The following is a 16821-nucleotide window of genomic DNA, read 5'->3' on the forward strand; positions in this document are numbered from 1 at the left end:
AAATGGCTAAAAATACATTCATTTAGACTATCCATGGAACAACTGAATGTATGGGAACCTGAGGTTGAGTGCCAGTGGGCTCTGAGCTAGCAGTCCTAGCTTGTGTGAAGAAGAAAATGATGTGGGGACCATTTTAGGCAATGCACGGGAAACTTCTCTGGCCCATTTATGTAACAACTCTGGAGGGAAAAGAGGAGAGTCCTTCATTAGTGAAAGTCTTGGTAGCTAATGGTGCTTTGCCTGATTCTTGAGTCCTCTCTGTTACGGGACAGCAATGAGCTGGGGGGATCTTACATTTCACGTGAACTCTCTATCACTCCAGTTTGCCCATACCACACCAGCGTGGAAAGAGGGGGCAAGGGCTCAGGTAACCATAGCAACAGTAACAAAAATAGCTGCATCCTCAGCCACCGTCTATGCCCTTACTTTCCCCTGGCAGAGTTCCATGCAGCTCTCCTTGGCTGGCAGCCACTTCAGGGCATCTACTGCAGCTACTGTGTTTGCTTAATAATGCTTATCTTGTTTTAGTAATTGAAATAAATTAAATGTTTATTACAGAGGATCTGGGAAGTAGAAAAATACAGAGGACTAATAGTGATCATAGGAGAGATAACTCTTAACACTTTTATGTACTTCCTCTTAGTAGACAGAGGAGCCTGGTGGGCTGCAGTCCATGGGGTCGCGAAGAGTCGGACACAACTGAGCGCCTTCACTTTCACTTTTCACTTTCATGCATTGGAGAAGGAAATGGCAACCCACTTCAGTGTTCTTGCCTGGAAAATCCCAGGGACTTCGGGGCCTGGTGGGCTGCTGTCTATGGTGTCACACAGAGTCGGACACGACTGAAGCAACTTAGCAGCAGCAGCAGTAGTTTTTTTAAGCTTTTTATTGTGTATTGGGATATAGCCAATTAACAGTGTTGTGATAATTTCAGGTGAACATTGAAGGAACTCTGCCATACATACACATGTGTCCATTCTCCCCCAAACTCCCCTCTCATCCAGGCTGCCACATAACGTTGAGCAGAGTTCCATGTGCTATAAAGTAATTCCTTGTTGGCTGTCCATTTTAAATATGGCAGAGTGTACGTGTCCATCCCAAACTCTCTAACTAACCCTTCTTCTCATCCTTTATCTTACTACTTTTAAAGGGGTATTTATAAATATTGAACATCATACTGTCTTGTTTTCACTTTTTTGCACCTTACATTAAACCATAGGATTTTCCTGGGTCATGAAATACGCTTTAGAAACATAATCCTTTTTGACCAAGCTACGTGGCGTGAAGGATGCTAGTTCTGATACATGTTACAACACGGGTGAACCTTGAAGACATCACGCTAAGTGAAATAAGTCAGACAGAAAAGGATCCCACGTAAGTGAGGTACTTAGGGTAACGAGATTCACGGGACAGAAGGTCAAATGTTTGCTAGAGGTTGGGGAGAGGGACCATTGTTGTTCAATGGACACGGTTGCAGTTTTACGAGATAAGAAAGTCCTGGAGATGGATGGTGATGATGGCTGTACAACACTGCAAGCGTCCGTAGAACCCCTGAACTGACACTTCAGCACAGTTCGGATGGCCCAAGTTTGTTATGTTTTTTTTCCACCGAGAATACACGGGCACTCAATAGTCAGCAGCCGGGACAGAGCCTGTTGCTCGAATCTAGCAGAAGAGTGAAAGACTTGAATATATTTAGCCTTTTAATTTTATCAACCATTTTATATTTAGAAGTTTACAAACTTCTTGATGTTTTCTTTAATGATTCCATAGTTTTATTTTTTTCTTATTTATTTATTTAAATTTTAAAATCTTTAATTCTTACATGCGTTCCCAAACATGAACCCCCCTCCCACCTCCCTCCCCATAACATCTCTCTGGGTCATCCCCATGCACCAGCCCCAAGCATGCTGTATCCTTGTATCAGACATAGACTGGCGATTCGATTCTTACATGATAGTATACATGTTAGAATGCCATTCTCCCAAATCATCCCACCCTCTCCCTCTCCCTCTGAGTCCAAAAGTCCGTTATACACATCTGTATCTTTTTTGCTGTCTTGCATACAGGGTCATCATTGCCATCTTTCTAAATTCCATATATATGTGTTAGTATACTGTATTGGTGTTTTTCTTTCTGGCTTACTTCACTCTGTATAATCGGCTCCAGTTTCATCCATCTCATCAGAACTGATTCAAATGAATTCTTTTTAATGGCTGAGTAATACTCCATTGTGTATATGTACCACAGCTTTCTTATCCATTCATCTGCTGATGGACATCTAGGTTGTTTCCATGTCCTGGCTATTATAAACAGTGCTGCGATGAACATTGGGGTACATGTGTCTCTTTCAATTCTGGTTTCCTCGGTGTGTATGCCCAGCAGTGGGATTGCTGGGTCATAAGGTAGTTCTATTTGCAATTTTTTAAGGAATCTCCACACTGTTCTCCATAGTGGCTGTACTAGTTTGCATTCCCACCAACAGTGTAGGAGGGTTCCCTTTTCTCCACACCCTCTCCAGCATTTATTGCTTGCAGATTTTTGAATCGCAGCCGATGATTCCATAGTTAAAAAAAATTTATTTTATTTTTGGCCATGCCACGCAGCATGTGGAATCTTATTTCCCTGACCAGAGGTCAAACTCACAACATCTGCATTTGCAGCTGAGTTTTAACCACTGGACCACCAGGGAATTTCTTCCAAGTTTTTATTTTATATTGCAGTATTGATGTTTGATTTACAAAGTTGTGTTAGTTTCAGGTAAAAGCAAAGTGATTTAGTCATATACATATATATTTTTTTTCTTTTTCAGATTCTTTTCCTATGTAGGTTATTACAGATTATTGAGTTCTCTGTGCTATAATCAATGTCCTTGTTGATTACTACTACTATATATTATATTTAATACTACTATATATTAACACTATATATATTATATATATAATCTGTTAATTATACTACTATTTATCTGTGATATTATATGTATATATATGTTATATTACACTGTTATATATCTGTTTGGGGCTTCCCTGTGGCTCAGATGGTAAAGAATCTGCCTGCAATGCAGGAGACCCATGTTCAATCCCTGGGTCAGAAAAATCCCCTGGAGAAGGGAATGGCAACCCACTCCAGTATTCTTGCCTGGAGAATTCCATGGACAAAGAGCCTGGCGGGCCACAGTCCACAGGGTTGCAGAGAGTCGGACACGACTGAGTAACTAACACACACCTGTATCTGTTATATTATATATAAAAGTTATCCATTATGTTGCATTACTATGTCTGTTTTATATATAGTGGTGTGTATACATTTGAGATGATTGGATGGCATTACCAACTCAGTGGACGTGAATCTGAGCAAAACCCCAGGACCTGGTGATAGACAGGGAAGACTGGTATGCTACAGCCCATGGGGGTCACAAAGAGCTGGACACAATTTAGTGACTGAACAATAACAAAAATACATTAATCCCCACCTTCTAAATTACCATCCCCCCCCCCCACCTTTCCCCTTTGGTAATCATAAGTTGCCTTCTAAACCTGTGAGTCTCTTTCATTTTGTAAATAAATTCATTTGTGTCACTTTTTAGCTTCCACATAAGCAATATCATAGATTATTTGTCTTTAGGTCTGACTTACTTCACTTAGTGTGATAATCTCTTGGTCTATCCATGTTGCTGTAAGTGGCACTGTTTCACTCTTTTTCATGGCTGTGTAATATTCCATTGTATACGTGTACCACATCTTCTTTACCTGTCCTCTGTGGATGGACATTGTGGTGGCTTCCACGTCCGGGCTGTGGTTGCAGAACAGCAAGAGTGGAGCTCGATGCTAGAACCTGGCAGAAGAGTAAAAGATTTTTTTTTAAAAAGAGTCCAGGTTGACTGCCAAGTCCACCAGGGCAGGAATGATGCCCACCTTGCTGATATTATATGCTCTGCATGGAGAACGGGGCTGACATCGAGGAGGTGCTCAAAGCTTACTGTAGGGATATAATGCTGAGCACAAGCAGGGGTCAGAGGGAGTCCTCTGGGCCAGACATCAACCAACTCACCTGATTACTCACACCAACCAGCCCCTACACTAGCTGGGTAATGCTGGGGCTCTGCAAACCAGGCCTTCCTTTGTGGCTCAGCTGGTAAAGAATCCGCCTGCAATGCAGGAGACCTGGATTGGGAAGATCCCTTGGAGAAGGGAAGGGCTACCCACTGCAGTATTCTGGCCTGGAGAATTCCATGGACTTTATAGACCATGGGGTCACAAAGAATCAAACATGACTGAGCAACTTGCGCACTGCAAAGGTCTGATTTGCAGTGGCTCCTCTGAGGTTCTGCCAGCTGGGGGCGCCACAGGGAAGGTTGAAGTGGGGCAGCTCCTTCCTGCTCGCTTCCTATGGGCTCCGTGCCTGCTTCTGTGCTGAGAAGCCAGAGCTGGTGTATTGAATCAGGAATATGCACATTATGACCCGCTGAATGGGGAGAGGGGTAGGGCACAAGACCACCCCGCTAGACACCCCCGCCCCCCACCGCAAACAGGGGTGGCTGGGAGCTTCCTCCATATCCGAGCTCCACGAAAACCCCGGAGGTCATTTTGATTGAAGGTGCAGTTTCAATAAACCCACACGAAGGAAGTGGAGTCACAAGATGTATTATTACTGACAGATCCCAGAAGGGAGGGGGCTTAGTGAGCCAAGGAGAGGGCCAGCCCCCATCCCAGGTCACTGGGGAGCAAACAGCCACTGCATGTTACGTGGTTGGGGCTGGCTTTTCACAGGCTTATCTCTTAAGTGGTCTTTTTTTTTTTTAATGGTCATTTTACAAGGCGCCCCTGGAAGAATGAAACAGGAACTGGTGGCAGGCGTCTTAAACTCTTATCTCCAGGCTCTGGGTGTGAGCAGGGTTATCAGACGGTAAAATGTCTAAGCGGCAGCTCGGAAAAACAGAGTCGTTTTCCTTAAAGACTGTTTTTCTCAAGAGTTGTTTTTCCCATCACAGCTTGTGATCCCGTGACCCTCAGCCCCGCCGGCATCACTGAGCCCACTTTAGAGACTCCAGCACCTCGGAGACCTGGATTCCAGGGTCTTGGGGGCCTCCTCCAGGCTCACAGGCTTAGTAACACCAGCCTCTTCTCTTTGCTCCCCAGCCTCAGGGTACACCTCCTGCAGTTCCTGTGAAAAGTGTGGTGTGTCCTTAAAGGTGCTTTATAGCTTCCTCTTGTCTTTCAGGCCCTTGTTTACAACTTTAAAGGTAAAGACAGTTTCCCTGATAGTTCAGTTGGTAAAGAATCCGCCTGCAGTGCAGGAGACCCCTGTTTGATTCCTGGGTCGGGAAGATCTGCTGGAGAAGGGCTCAGCTATCCACTCCAGGATTCTTGGGCTTCAGGATTGGCTCCAGGATTCTTGTAGCTCAGCTGGTAAAGAAAGTGCTTGCAATGCACGAGACCTGGATTTGATCCCTGGGTTGGGAAGATCCCCTGGAGAAGGGAAAGGCTATCCACTCCAGTAATCTTGCTGGAGAATTCCATGGACTGTATAGACCTTGGGGTCGCAAAGAGTCAGATACAACTGAGCGACTTGCGCTTTCACACTTTTATTTACTGAATTTTGGCCGTGCAGGGTCTTCCTGGCTGCACAGGCTTTTCTCTAGTTGCGGTGTGTGGGCTTCTCATCACGGTGGCCTCGCTTGTCGTGGAATATGAGCTCTGGGGCTTGCACGCCTCAGTACTTGCGGCTCCTGAGCTCTGGAGCACAGGCTCAGTAGTGCCTGGGTTTAGTTCCCCCCGCGGCATGTGCGATCCTCTCGGACCAGGGACTGAACCTGTGTCTCCTGCATCGGCAAGCGGACTCTTTGCCACCCAACCATCATCAGGGAAGAACCTGTAAATGACAGTTATGAAATTCTTTCTGCTCACATAGCTGATGTGGGTCCTATCTCCCGCCCAGGCGCTGAATGAGACGTTTTACAGGAGGAGGAGGGGTGTGAGGGTTTCCTGGTGGGGATGGCCCAGCCATCCTTCTTGTCTTTAACCTTGTGTCAAGCTTGCAGGTGGCTATTGCCACCCTCGGGGGCTTCCTACAGCTTCTGTTAGGAGAGGACAGGAGGGGGTACAGCCAGCTGACCATTCCTCAGGGCCACACTCAAATACCAGGCAGGAGATGGAAAAGATGGGCGTGGCCAGGAACACAACCGGGAACGCTGGGGACAGCAAGGAACCGAAGGGCCGATGTCGGGGAGCAGACGCAGGCAGCCCACTGCTGCCCTGAGAGAGGCGGGCTCCGCGGGGCCCAATCTTCTCAGGTTTTAAGAGAAGCTGCAAATCTGGATTTTCACGTGATAGAACCCTCCCCCCATTTCAAAACCTTGGTAAGTAGTTAAAAAACTCTTTGTGAATCAGACACGGAGTGACCAGGAACTGTCATCTGCCAGTGTGTGGTGTCTGCCCTGGACAGTCCGCCCCCAGAAGGCCATCACCCTGCGTGGCCCCGGCAGGCCTGGGGTGTTTGCCTTGGTCTTTCTCTGAGAGCTTCAATGTCAAGATCATGAGGTTCCATGGGTGCCTTTACTTCCTTCCCCAGGAGGTTGACCGACCCGGAAAAATCCCAGAGGCGTCCCTCCCAGGTTCTGCTAGCAGGGCGTGCAGATGGGAATCCTGCGGGACCCTGGCTCCTTTCGGTATTTCTGACTCTACATGGATGCAATGTGAGACCCAGTTTTAACCTGGCCAGGGCTACCTTGCTGGGCTTGGAAAATCAGGGCAGCGTCTCCTTGAAGCGAGGAAGTGGGGTGACCGTTAATCTGATTAGTACCTAAGGAAATGTTTACTTGAAAACCAAAGAAAGGGCAAGGTAGCCTGTTTTCATTTGTAGTTTTGAAGGAGAAGATGAGACCAGGATATCTGGGGCTTGGGAGGCCTGCCTGACATGCAGTGTTTCATTCTGCTCAGGACCTGGCTTGAGGAGGGTCCCTCTGTTCAGGACGTCTTGAGGAGGCTCCTGCAGGTGCGGTGGGGGGCGGTGGGGGTGGTTGCGGCCAGAGGAGGAGGAACCAGGGGGTGATAGTGGGGTGCATGCAGGCCAATGGCTCCCTGTCTTTGCTCTGAGGTCACGCATTCACACCCCCACACCGTGACCTGTTCACCCGGTGCCCCAAGTCCATCCACACTTTTCCTTTGTTAGCAGATAGCAGATGTTTCCACAATCTTTGCTTCTACATGGAAACTCACAAGAGGTCCCTAATTTTTCTCATGATAGAGGAAAAAATAAGGTTGTCTCTATGGATGAAAGAGTCAACACAGGCATTAACCAGGCACAGGTTCCGCGTGTTCATCAAACACACTGGAGGGTGCGGCACACTCACCAGTGACCGTGAACCGTGGACCAAGCGTGCGTAAACGTCCCTCAGCCCCGGGGATCTAATCGTAACTCGGACCACAGGGCTCACTGATGAAGGGAAGACCCCTAATACACATGAGGACTCTCTAAATTTTTTGGCCATGCCGCGCAGCACGGTCTCCTAGTTCCCTAATCGGGGATTGAATCTGTGCCCCTGCAGTGGAAGCTCTGAGTCTTAGCCGCTGCACCTCCAGGGAAGGCCCTGGGGACACTTTTTGTTTTGCACAAAATAAAGATAATAATCAACATGGGACCTGAGGGCACACAGCCGAGCTTGGCCTTAAAAGGACAGTAGCTCAGGCATGTCCAGCTCTTTGTGACCACATGGACGGTAGCCCGCCAGGCTCCTCTGTCCATGGGGTTCTCCAGGCAAGAATACTGGAGCGGGTTGCCATTTCCTTCTCCAGGGGATCTTTCTGACCCAGGGATTGAATGCTTGTCTCTTATGTCTCCTGCATTGGCAGGTGGATTCTGTACTGCTAACACCACCTAGGAAGCCCCAAGGGGACTCTGAGTGAGTGAGTGAAAGTCGCTCAGTCGTGTCTGACTCTTTGCAACCCCATGGACTGTATAGTCCAGGGCCAGAATACTGAAGTGGGTAGCCTTTCCCTCCTCCTGGGGATCTTCCCAGCCCAGGGATCGAACCCAGCTCTCCTGCATTGCAGGCAGATTCTATACCAGCTAAGCCACAAGGGGACTCTAAGAGCAAAGCAAGGGCACTTTGAGCTTCCCAGAAGCTCCACCACTGCAGCATCAGCTTGGAGTTCACGCGTGAGCTCAAGGGAGGCCAAATTCACTGCCTGCTGTACTTGGAGGAGAGAGCTGCCCACCCGCCCGCCATGCAGGACTGTACTGGGGCCTCGCCCTGGTGCCCAGTTGTGCAGGCTGCTCTCTCTGTTTCCAGGCAGGCCAGTGGCCAGGAGGTCTTGCTCTTGGTGTGTTTCTGTCTGAACTGCCCCCTGGGCAACAGTCTCTCTGCAGGGACAGAGTTAATTATAACACCAGTGGACTTTAACATACACATTTTCTTTTGCAATAAGCCTTTGTTCCCAAACAATAAGCCTGTAAAAAAGTGAGCTCTTCGGCTTAGATGAGGGGCAGCCCTGAGCCCCACTCACCCACCAGCCCATCGCCAGCAGCACCAGTGCTGCTGTTGCCTCGAGTCCTCTGGGACACCTCGTTCTCCCGGATCGCACATCCAACGTGGCAGAAAACCCTCCTCCCTCTCCTCTGAGATCTCACCTTCCCTCCCATCTCCCCGCTCTGCCACCTGCTCCAGGCCCCCTTCGCCTCAAATTTGGATCAGTGCAGGGGCCTTAGCGGGTCTCCCTGCTTCTTCCCTTGCCCACCTGCCGAAGTGCCTTTGCAGGTAACAGCCAACTCACATCGTCTTACTGCTCAAAGCTGACAGTGTCCCTGGCGGGACAGTGATTGAGACTCTGTGCTTCCAATGCAGGGGGCACAGGGAAAGAAATGCACCAACTCTTTCAGTCAGTTCAGTCGCTCAGTTGTGTCTGACTCTTTGTGACCCCATGGACTGCAGCACGCCAGGCCTCCCTGTCCATCACCAACTCCCAGAGTTTACTCAAACTCATGTCCATTGAGTCAGTGATGCCATGCAACCATCTCATCCTCTGTCGCCCCCTTTTCCTCCTGCCTTCAATCTTTCCCAGCATCAGGGTCTTTTCCAATGAGTCAGTTCTTCAAATGAGGTGGCCAAGTGGAATTTCAGCTTTAGCATCGGTCCTTCCAATGAATATTCAGGACCAACTCTTTATCTGATTGAAAACTGTGGGGGGAAAAGAGATTATCATGAACTTGAAAGACCTTTTTGACAAGAAGTGGGACTTGGAGGCAATATGTTACAGCTCTGTGACACACCCACTGCTTGGCCGAAGAATCGATGCTTTTGGACTCTGGTATTGGCTCTTGAGAGTCCCTTGGACTGCAAGGAGATCCATCCTAAAAGAAATCAGTCCTGAATATTCACTGGAAGGACTGATGCCAAAGCTCCAATACTTTGGCCACCTCATGAGAAGAACTGACTCATTGGAAAAGACCAGACCCTGATGCTGGGAAAGGTTGAAGGCAGGGGGAGAAGGGGACGACAGAGGATGAGATGGTTGGATGGCATCATTGACTCAATGGACATGAGTTTGGGTAAATTCCGGAAGTCGGTGATGGACAGGGAGGCCTGGCATGCTGCGATCCATGGGGTTGCAAAGAGTGGGACACGACTGAGCGACGGAACTGAACTGAACTGCTTGGTCTGATGCCAAAGAGCCTGGTTGCGCTGATGCTGGACAGGGAGCACTCAGCTCCTCAGCTCCCCCTCCCCCAGGTCTCACTGGACCATCTACAAACTCTGTCTCATTAGGCATCAGAACCCAAGTGTGATCTCCTCTGACACCATGGCTCTTTCCTCCTACAGCTTACCTGAAAGGAAAGTCACCACCAGGCCCCCAGGTCTACTGGTGACTGGCTGGTATCACTGCTACATGGGCATCATCAGGCACTTCATGTCTCATCACGGATCGTTCTAGATTGGTTTCGACAGGCCCCCGAGAAGCCTTTGCCAAATGGTCAACAACCGCAGTCTTAGGTCCTGGTTTGTGTGGAATGTCTCCAGCCTGCAGAGAAAGCCAAAGGGCTCAGTGGACGCCAAAGAGGCAGGTGACCCAACGGAAGCTGTGATGTGGATGGACCCAGAGAGGGATCTTGGAGTGAGACAGAAGAAGCCTAGACCCAAAGAGGGTTGAGGAGCGGGTGGTAGAGAATAGTGAGGAGGATGGGCCCCTGGCCCACATGGCCCCTTCTTTGAGGTCATTGCGTTTATCCAAGAGGTGGCAGAATGTGTTAACGAGGAACCTGATGTTGGGTCCCTTTGCCTGAGTCTGTGTTCTGGCTGTGCCAGTTCCCTAGCTGGCTCCTCCAAACCTCACCCTCCCCGTGACCCAGTTTCTTTATCTGCACAGCTGGGATGAATGTAATAGTGTTCATCTCATGCCTGGCTGTGAGCATTGAGTGCTACTCTATGGGCAGCACTCGGAGTGTGGGGTGAGGTCAGCTGCAGGGCATCGATCGCGGTGACTTCTCAGCCCTCGGGGCCTTGGTTGTGGGTGAGACGTGGTTACGGATGTGGAATCAGCTCAGACCAGCTGGGTACATTGATTAAACACCTCGGACATAGCTCTGGCCCATGTCAGTTCACTCGCTCCCCCACAGAGAGCTTGCAGGGTGGCAGTCAACTCCTCTATGCTATTAATACATGAGAGAAGTCAAGGCTCAGAGAGGGTGTTTTGCTTGGAGTCACACAGCAGGACGTGGCTTCATACTTACCTCCTCTCCTCTGTCTGAACCTCCCTCCTCTCTTGCCCCTCGCCCTTGAGGAGGGTGGCCATCCCTAAGAGCATGCCTGCTGAAATGAAAGTAGGAGGCGAGGGCCACAGCTATTCTTCCAAAGGCCTGACCAGCAGCATGCCTGGAAGGGCCTTGCTCAATGATGCTGCTCTGGGGCCACCAGGGCCACCGTGGGGCTGTGAACTGCTGTGTTCCCACCTCGGGAAGCCTCTTTCACAGCTACTGCTGCCTTCGGAAGCTCCCAGTGCTCCTGGATCACAGCTTGACCACAGCCTGAAAGCACGTGGTGAAGGAAGGAAGCCTGCCGGGGACATCAGTCTGAGTCCCAGCCACCAGGCCCTGCAGAATCCCACTGGCCCTGCAGATGCTCATTCACTTCTGTGAAAGGACGGCGTTTGGCTCTGTGAGCTCCAATAAGAGAGCCTCCATGTCCATCTCTTTATATGAAAAGACCTACAAGATTTTTCAGAACTTCCACAAGACTAGAGGATGATGCCACTGTTATGAAAGTGAAGAGGAACTAAAGAACCTCTTGATGAAGGTGAAAGAGGAGAGTGGAAAAGCTGGTTGAAAACTCAACATTCAGAAAATCAAGATCATGGCATCAGGTCCCATCACTTCATGGCAAATAGATGTGAAAAAATGGATACAGTGGCAGATTTTACTTTCTTGGGCTCCAAAATCACTGCGGACGGTGACTGCAGCCATGAAATTAAAAGGCACTTGCTCATTGGAAGAAAAGCTATGACAAATCTGGACAGTGTATTAAAAAGCAGAGACATCACTTTGCCGACAGAAGTCTGTCTAGTCAAAGCTGTGGCTTTTCCAGTAGTCACGTGTGAATGTGAGAGTTGGACCATAAAGAAGTCTGAGCACCAAAGAAATGATGCTTTCAAACTGTGCTGCTGGAGAAGACTCTTGAGAGTCCCTTGGACTGCAAGGAGATCCAACCAGTCAATCCTAAATGAAATCAGTCCTGAATATTCATTGGAAGGACTGATGCTGAAGCTGAAGCTCCAGTACTTTGGCCACCTGATGCGAAGAGCCAACTCATTGGAAAAGACCCTGATGCTGGGAAAGATTGAAGGCAGGAGGAGAAGGGGACAACAGAGGATAGGATGGTTGGATGGCATCAACCACCCAATGGACATGAGTTTGAGCAAGCTCAGGAGATGGTGAAGGACAGGGAAGCCTGGCGTGCTGTAGTCCATGGGGTCGCAGAGTCACACACAAGTTAGTGACTGAACGAACAGTGCAAGATTTTAAATATGTAAGGAAAGAAAGAGAAACTGAAGCCCAAAACCCAGTTCTCTGTTTTTCTGTCTTTACCAGGTTCATATTTGCCATTCTGTTGTTCTTGATTGTGGGAGTAATCCAAAGTCCCAAGTATGCAGAAACCAGTTGGAAATGTTTTGAAAGGGCAGCCAAATAGGCATTTCTCTTCCAAATAACAAGTCTGATTCCACTGGATTTTTTTTTAAACTTTTGTTTATCTCCACGAATTATTTGACTTTGATTTTTAGTGCTTTCTCACTGAATAAATATGCCTAAATAGGTTAAAAAAGCAGAAAAATAAGATCATCCAAAAACATGAGTCACACAATGTGCTCCAGCGATAAGAGTCCTGGATGGGGCTGAGGAAACGTGGTTTTGCTTCTGACCCTACCGTGGGGCACAGACTCTGGACGCCACTGACCTCTCGGGGCCTATTTCTTCCTCTGTCAGATTATGTGGATTGGACTCTCCGGGGGGCAATGATTCTTTTGGGGATGTTCACTTTCTGTCTCCTTTCCCTTCTGGTCATGCGACCGTGGGTTTCCTTTGGAGAACCACCTCTGTTCTGCTGCTATGTCTTTCTGATTGGGCTCCACCAGGAGCCATCTGATTTGGAGGTCCCCTCTGTGGCAGGAAAAGTGGGAAAGGATGCTTCTCGTAGTATGAAGGGGACATCCTAGGAACAAAATGTTTATAAAGTCCAAGTGGCTAACACACAAAAATATATCTCATTCCCTTTATCAGTTAGCCATTGCTGCATAACAAATTCCCACAAACTTAGCAGCTTAAAATAACACTTATTCGGCATCGCAGAGTTTCTGTGGGTGAGGAATCTGGGCAGGACTTAGTTGGATCCTTGGCTACAGCACCTCACCAGGCTGCGGTCAAGATGTTGGTCAGGGCTGAGTAAGGCTGTTTCCCTTGCTCCCTCGGGTTGTTGACAAAATTCATTCACTTCCTGTTGCAAGGAAGCCTTCAACTTCTTGCTGGAGGCTGCCTTCAACTTCTTGCTAGAGGCTGCTCTCTACAAGTAGAAGCATCATAGTTCCCCGCCTTGTGGGCTGCTCTACCGCGGCTGTGGACTTCTCAATGGCTTCTTCAAGGCCAGCAAGGCAGCGCTTAGCATGTTTGTTACAAGACGAATCTCATCCATATGTGGTGAGCTGGCCAAGGAGTGACATCCCATCATCTCTGCCACATTCTCTTGGTTACAAGCAAGTCCCAAGTCCTGCCCACACTCAGCGGGAGGGGAATCACACACAGGTGTGAACCCCAGGAGTCCTGTGTCCTTGGGGGTCACCAAGGGTGGCTCACGCATTCTCTATTAGATGGGGGAAGATGAGTCTCTAACACCTTCCTCGTCCTGGGGGGTAAGGACCTCACAGTCTCAGATTGAAGCTGCCCTTGTGTATACTGTGCAGTGGTTAGTATGAAGCTGAAGGCCTCCTTGTGATTTTTATTTCTTAGTAATAGCTCTCCAAGGTGTTGAGGTCCAAGATAGACCTGTCTTTCCCGGAATTCCACTCCAAGTGGGTATCGTCAGGGTCAGACTCCAGGGACTCTGTTTTCGTTTCGACATTTGTGTTTACTGGGTAGGCTCCCTCCTGGCAAAGATGTAACTAGGAGCCAAGTTGGTGTTAGGGTGTGACAGACCCTGTGCTTTTATCTTTATTCGTTTGTGGGATTATCCCACTAGGGGGATGCTCTTTAGTATCATCCTTGTCAACCCTGCTTCCCAGCTCGTAGATGTCGCCTATCGTTATTGCACAAGACCTGTGGTGAGGCGCGGTGACAGCCTGAAGCTCTCATCTCTAACCTTATGCTTTCATACCCTCCATAAGCACCGAACATCTCCAGACTCTCCTTTGAGGAGGCTTGCAAAATCTGTTCTACTTATCTCTGATTAAACCAGGAAAAAAGACATAATCAGGGCTGGGGAGAAGGAAAAACAGATCAAAGGGGGTTTTCACCCAAAACGGTGGGGGGAGAAGCAAAAACCACACTCACCTCTGCTTCCTGGCGCGCCTCAGGACCTTCTTACAGCTTGGAGAAGTAAACAGCCCGTCCGAGAGGAGCCTCTGGAGCATGGAAGCTTAATGAAGATGAAAATGAAGAGGGCGGTTACTTTTTAGAACTGCAGTGTTATTTTTCAGCAAGTTGAGTAAATCTTCTCTTTCTCTAGCTTCTTCTTCACATGGCTATGCTGATTTTTTTTTGAAATAATGTTTTAATTTTAGAACAGGTTTTTATTTACAGTTTGTGAAGATGGTACTGAGGGATTTCACAGGCACTTGCCTCCCTTTCTGCGCAAAGCTTTCTGGTGTGTAGTCACCAGGCTGTCGCAGGTCATCAGCACTATGCCCCCGGGATATGGGGGCATGAGGCAGGACCTCTTTTTCCATTTTGTTTTTAGTGTGTAACTGGCTCACAATTTTCAAAGCAGAGGATTGGAGTGATATTGGGCAATAGAGTAACATTCTCAAATTGTATTTTAATGGCTAATTTCAGTCTCCCTACCATCTGCCCATCTTTCTAGAAACTGCTAGCAAGCATCCAGCTGGGTAGCGGGTGCTCGTTCCAGGAAGGGCTGGACGAGGTTGCTGGGTTTGCTCTTAGTTTGGTTCAGGGGCTGGTTTAGAGTGTGCTTAGTCACTCAGTCGTGTCCGACTCTGCGGCCCCATGGACTGTATGTAGCCCATCAGACTCCTCTGTCCATGGAATTTTCCAGGCGAGAATACTGGAGCGGGTTGCCGTTTCCTCCTCCAGGGGATCTTCCTGACCAGAGAACTGAACTTGTGTCTCCCACATTAGCAGACGTGTTCTTTACCACTAGCACCACCTGGGAAGCCTGTTGGTTTAGGTGGCAAAGAGCAAATGTCAGGGCAATTTTCTGCAATTTCCCATCGTTGACATTCTTCACAGCAGCAACAGAATATTCTCTACTGCAACCTGCAGAGGGGCTGTTCTAAGACCATTTAAGTGAAAGGTAGACCCTGCTGCCCTCTGGGAGGAGAAAGCAGGCTTTTCTTGTTCGGGGAAGAAAGAAGGACCTGCAGACTCTGCTGGGTGGAGTGGACATCAGGTTTATCTAAGCTTCTTAAATTCTGGTGGTGTCATAGAAACAGCGTGGCGTCGATAGACAGGTGCATAGATCGGTGGAGCAGAAAAGAGAGCCCAGCTGAGTGGACAAACAAATGGCAGAATATCGTGCGTGTGTGTTAGCTGCTCAGCCATGTCTGACTCTCTGTGACCACATGGACTGTAGCCCACCAGGATTCTTTGCCCATGGAATTCTCCAGGCAAGAACATTGGGGTGGGTTGCCATTCCCTTCTCCAGAGGATATTGCTGACCCAGGGGTCAAACCTAGGCCTCCCACACTGTAGGCAGATTGTTTACCATCTGAGCCACCTGGGATGCCCCAACAATAGACTATTACATAGCCAGGAAACGGAATGGACCATTGCATTGATCCATGGAACAACACAGATGAGTCCCAAAATTACTATTTTGAACAAAGGCATCCAGACAAATGGAGTCCATATTGTAAGAATCCATTTATGGTAAAGTCTAGAAAATGCAAAATAGTCTGCAGTGCCTGAAAGCAGATCCGTGGTTGCTGGAGGGAAGCAGGGAGGGACGGAGAGAAGGGCTGACGAAGGAGACACTTCGGGAGGGGTGCATCTTTTCACCTTTCTGATTGTGGTGATTGTTTCACAAGTGTGTGCGTCTATCAGGATTTACCAAGCTGTCTGCCTTGAAAGGAGAGTTTATTATCTGTTGATGTATACTTTCTTGCATGCCAATGATACCTCAATAAAGCTATTGAAATTTTCAAAATTCTTCTATTGAACAACTGCCAAGAGCTTTTCAGCAGAGCTCCCTTTGTTAGAATTAGAGATAAGCCAGGGCCAAAAGTTGCAAGCCAGAAGTCACTTGTTCCAAAGGAGACTAGAGTTTTCTGTGTTGAGTTCAGTCTGACGGGGTAACGGGGTGAGGGGCTGGAGAAGAGCTGGGTGGTTCTTCAACCTTCACCTGCAAGACAGCTGCCTCGGCTGGACTGACCTCCAATAGCAGGGCTTCCTTGCGTGGTGTTAATACAAATGCCTTGCGATTTTTCATGGGACAGGTCAGAACTTGAGTCCTCCCTCCACCTCGCACTGGTCTCAGCCTTGCCCTCTTGGGCCCTGGCTTGGTCAACATGGGGGAGGTTATTAGCCCCTCAGTGGAGGGTTGGACGTATTTGTGAGGGGATGGGTGTACTGATGAGAAGGAGGGCCTGGGCTTGAGCGGTGTTCAGTGTGGGCTTTTACTCCTCCCTTCTCTTCCCTCATTCTGCTGGACTTGAGTCTCAGTCTACCAAGTCAGACGTGCCAGAAATTAGGTTTTTTTCTTACTTTTCTGATACTGAATTTTTATCTTTTATCTTCTTCTTTTTTTTTTAAATTTGAGGAGATCAAACCAGTCAAACCTAAGGGAAATCAACCTTGAAATATTCTTTGGAAGGACTGTTGCTGAAGCTCCAATACATTGGCCACCTGATGCAAAGAGCCAACTTGTTAGAAAAGACCCTGATGCTGGGAAAGATTGAAGGCAAGAGAAGAAAGGGACGACAGAGGATGAGATGGTTAGATAGTACCACTGACTCAATGGACATGAATTTGAGCAAACTCTGGGATATATAGTAGAGGACAGAGGACCCTGGAGTGCTGCTGTCCATGGAGTTGCAAAGAGTTGGACACCAGTTAGTCACTGAACAACAGATAGTTCATTTACAATGTGTTTAGCATTAGGTTACA

The 16821-nt window shown here is 48.3% G+C and overlaps 1 long non-coding RNA gene across 1 annotated transcript in view; it reads right to left on the minus strand.

Moving 5' to 3' along the window:
• Positions 1–522: 522 nt before the first annotated feature.
• The window catches only part of LOC138445375 (uncharacterized), a 35264-nt gene continuing 18965 nt past the window's right edge, over positions 523–16821 (minus strand). The window contains exons 3-6 of the long non-coding RNA XR_011258828.1: positions 14032–14116; positions 9826–10019; positions 3639–3837; positions 523–1665 (exon numbers count right to left, since the gene is read on the minus strand). This is a non-coding gene — a long non-coding RNA (uncharacterized lncRNA). The remainder of the gene's footprint in view (positions 1666–3638; positions 3838–9825; positions 10020–14031; positions 14117–16821) is intronic.

Source organism: Ovis canadensis, chromosome 8 (genome assembly GCF_042477335.2).
Source record: "Ovis canadensis isolate MfBH-ARS-UI-01 breed Bighorn chromosome 8, ARS-UI_OviCan_v2, whole genome shotgun sequence".
NCBI lineage: Eukaryota > Metazoa > Chordata > Mammalia > Artiodactyla > Bovidae > Ovis > Ovis canadensis.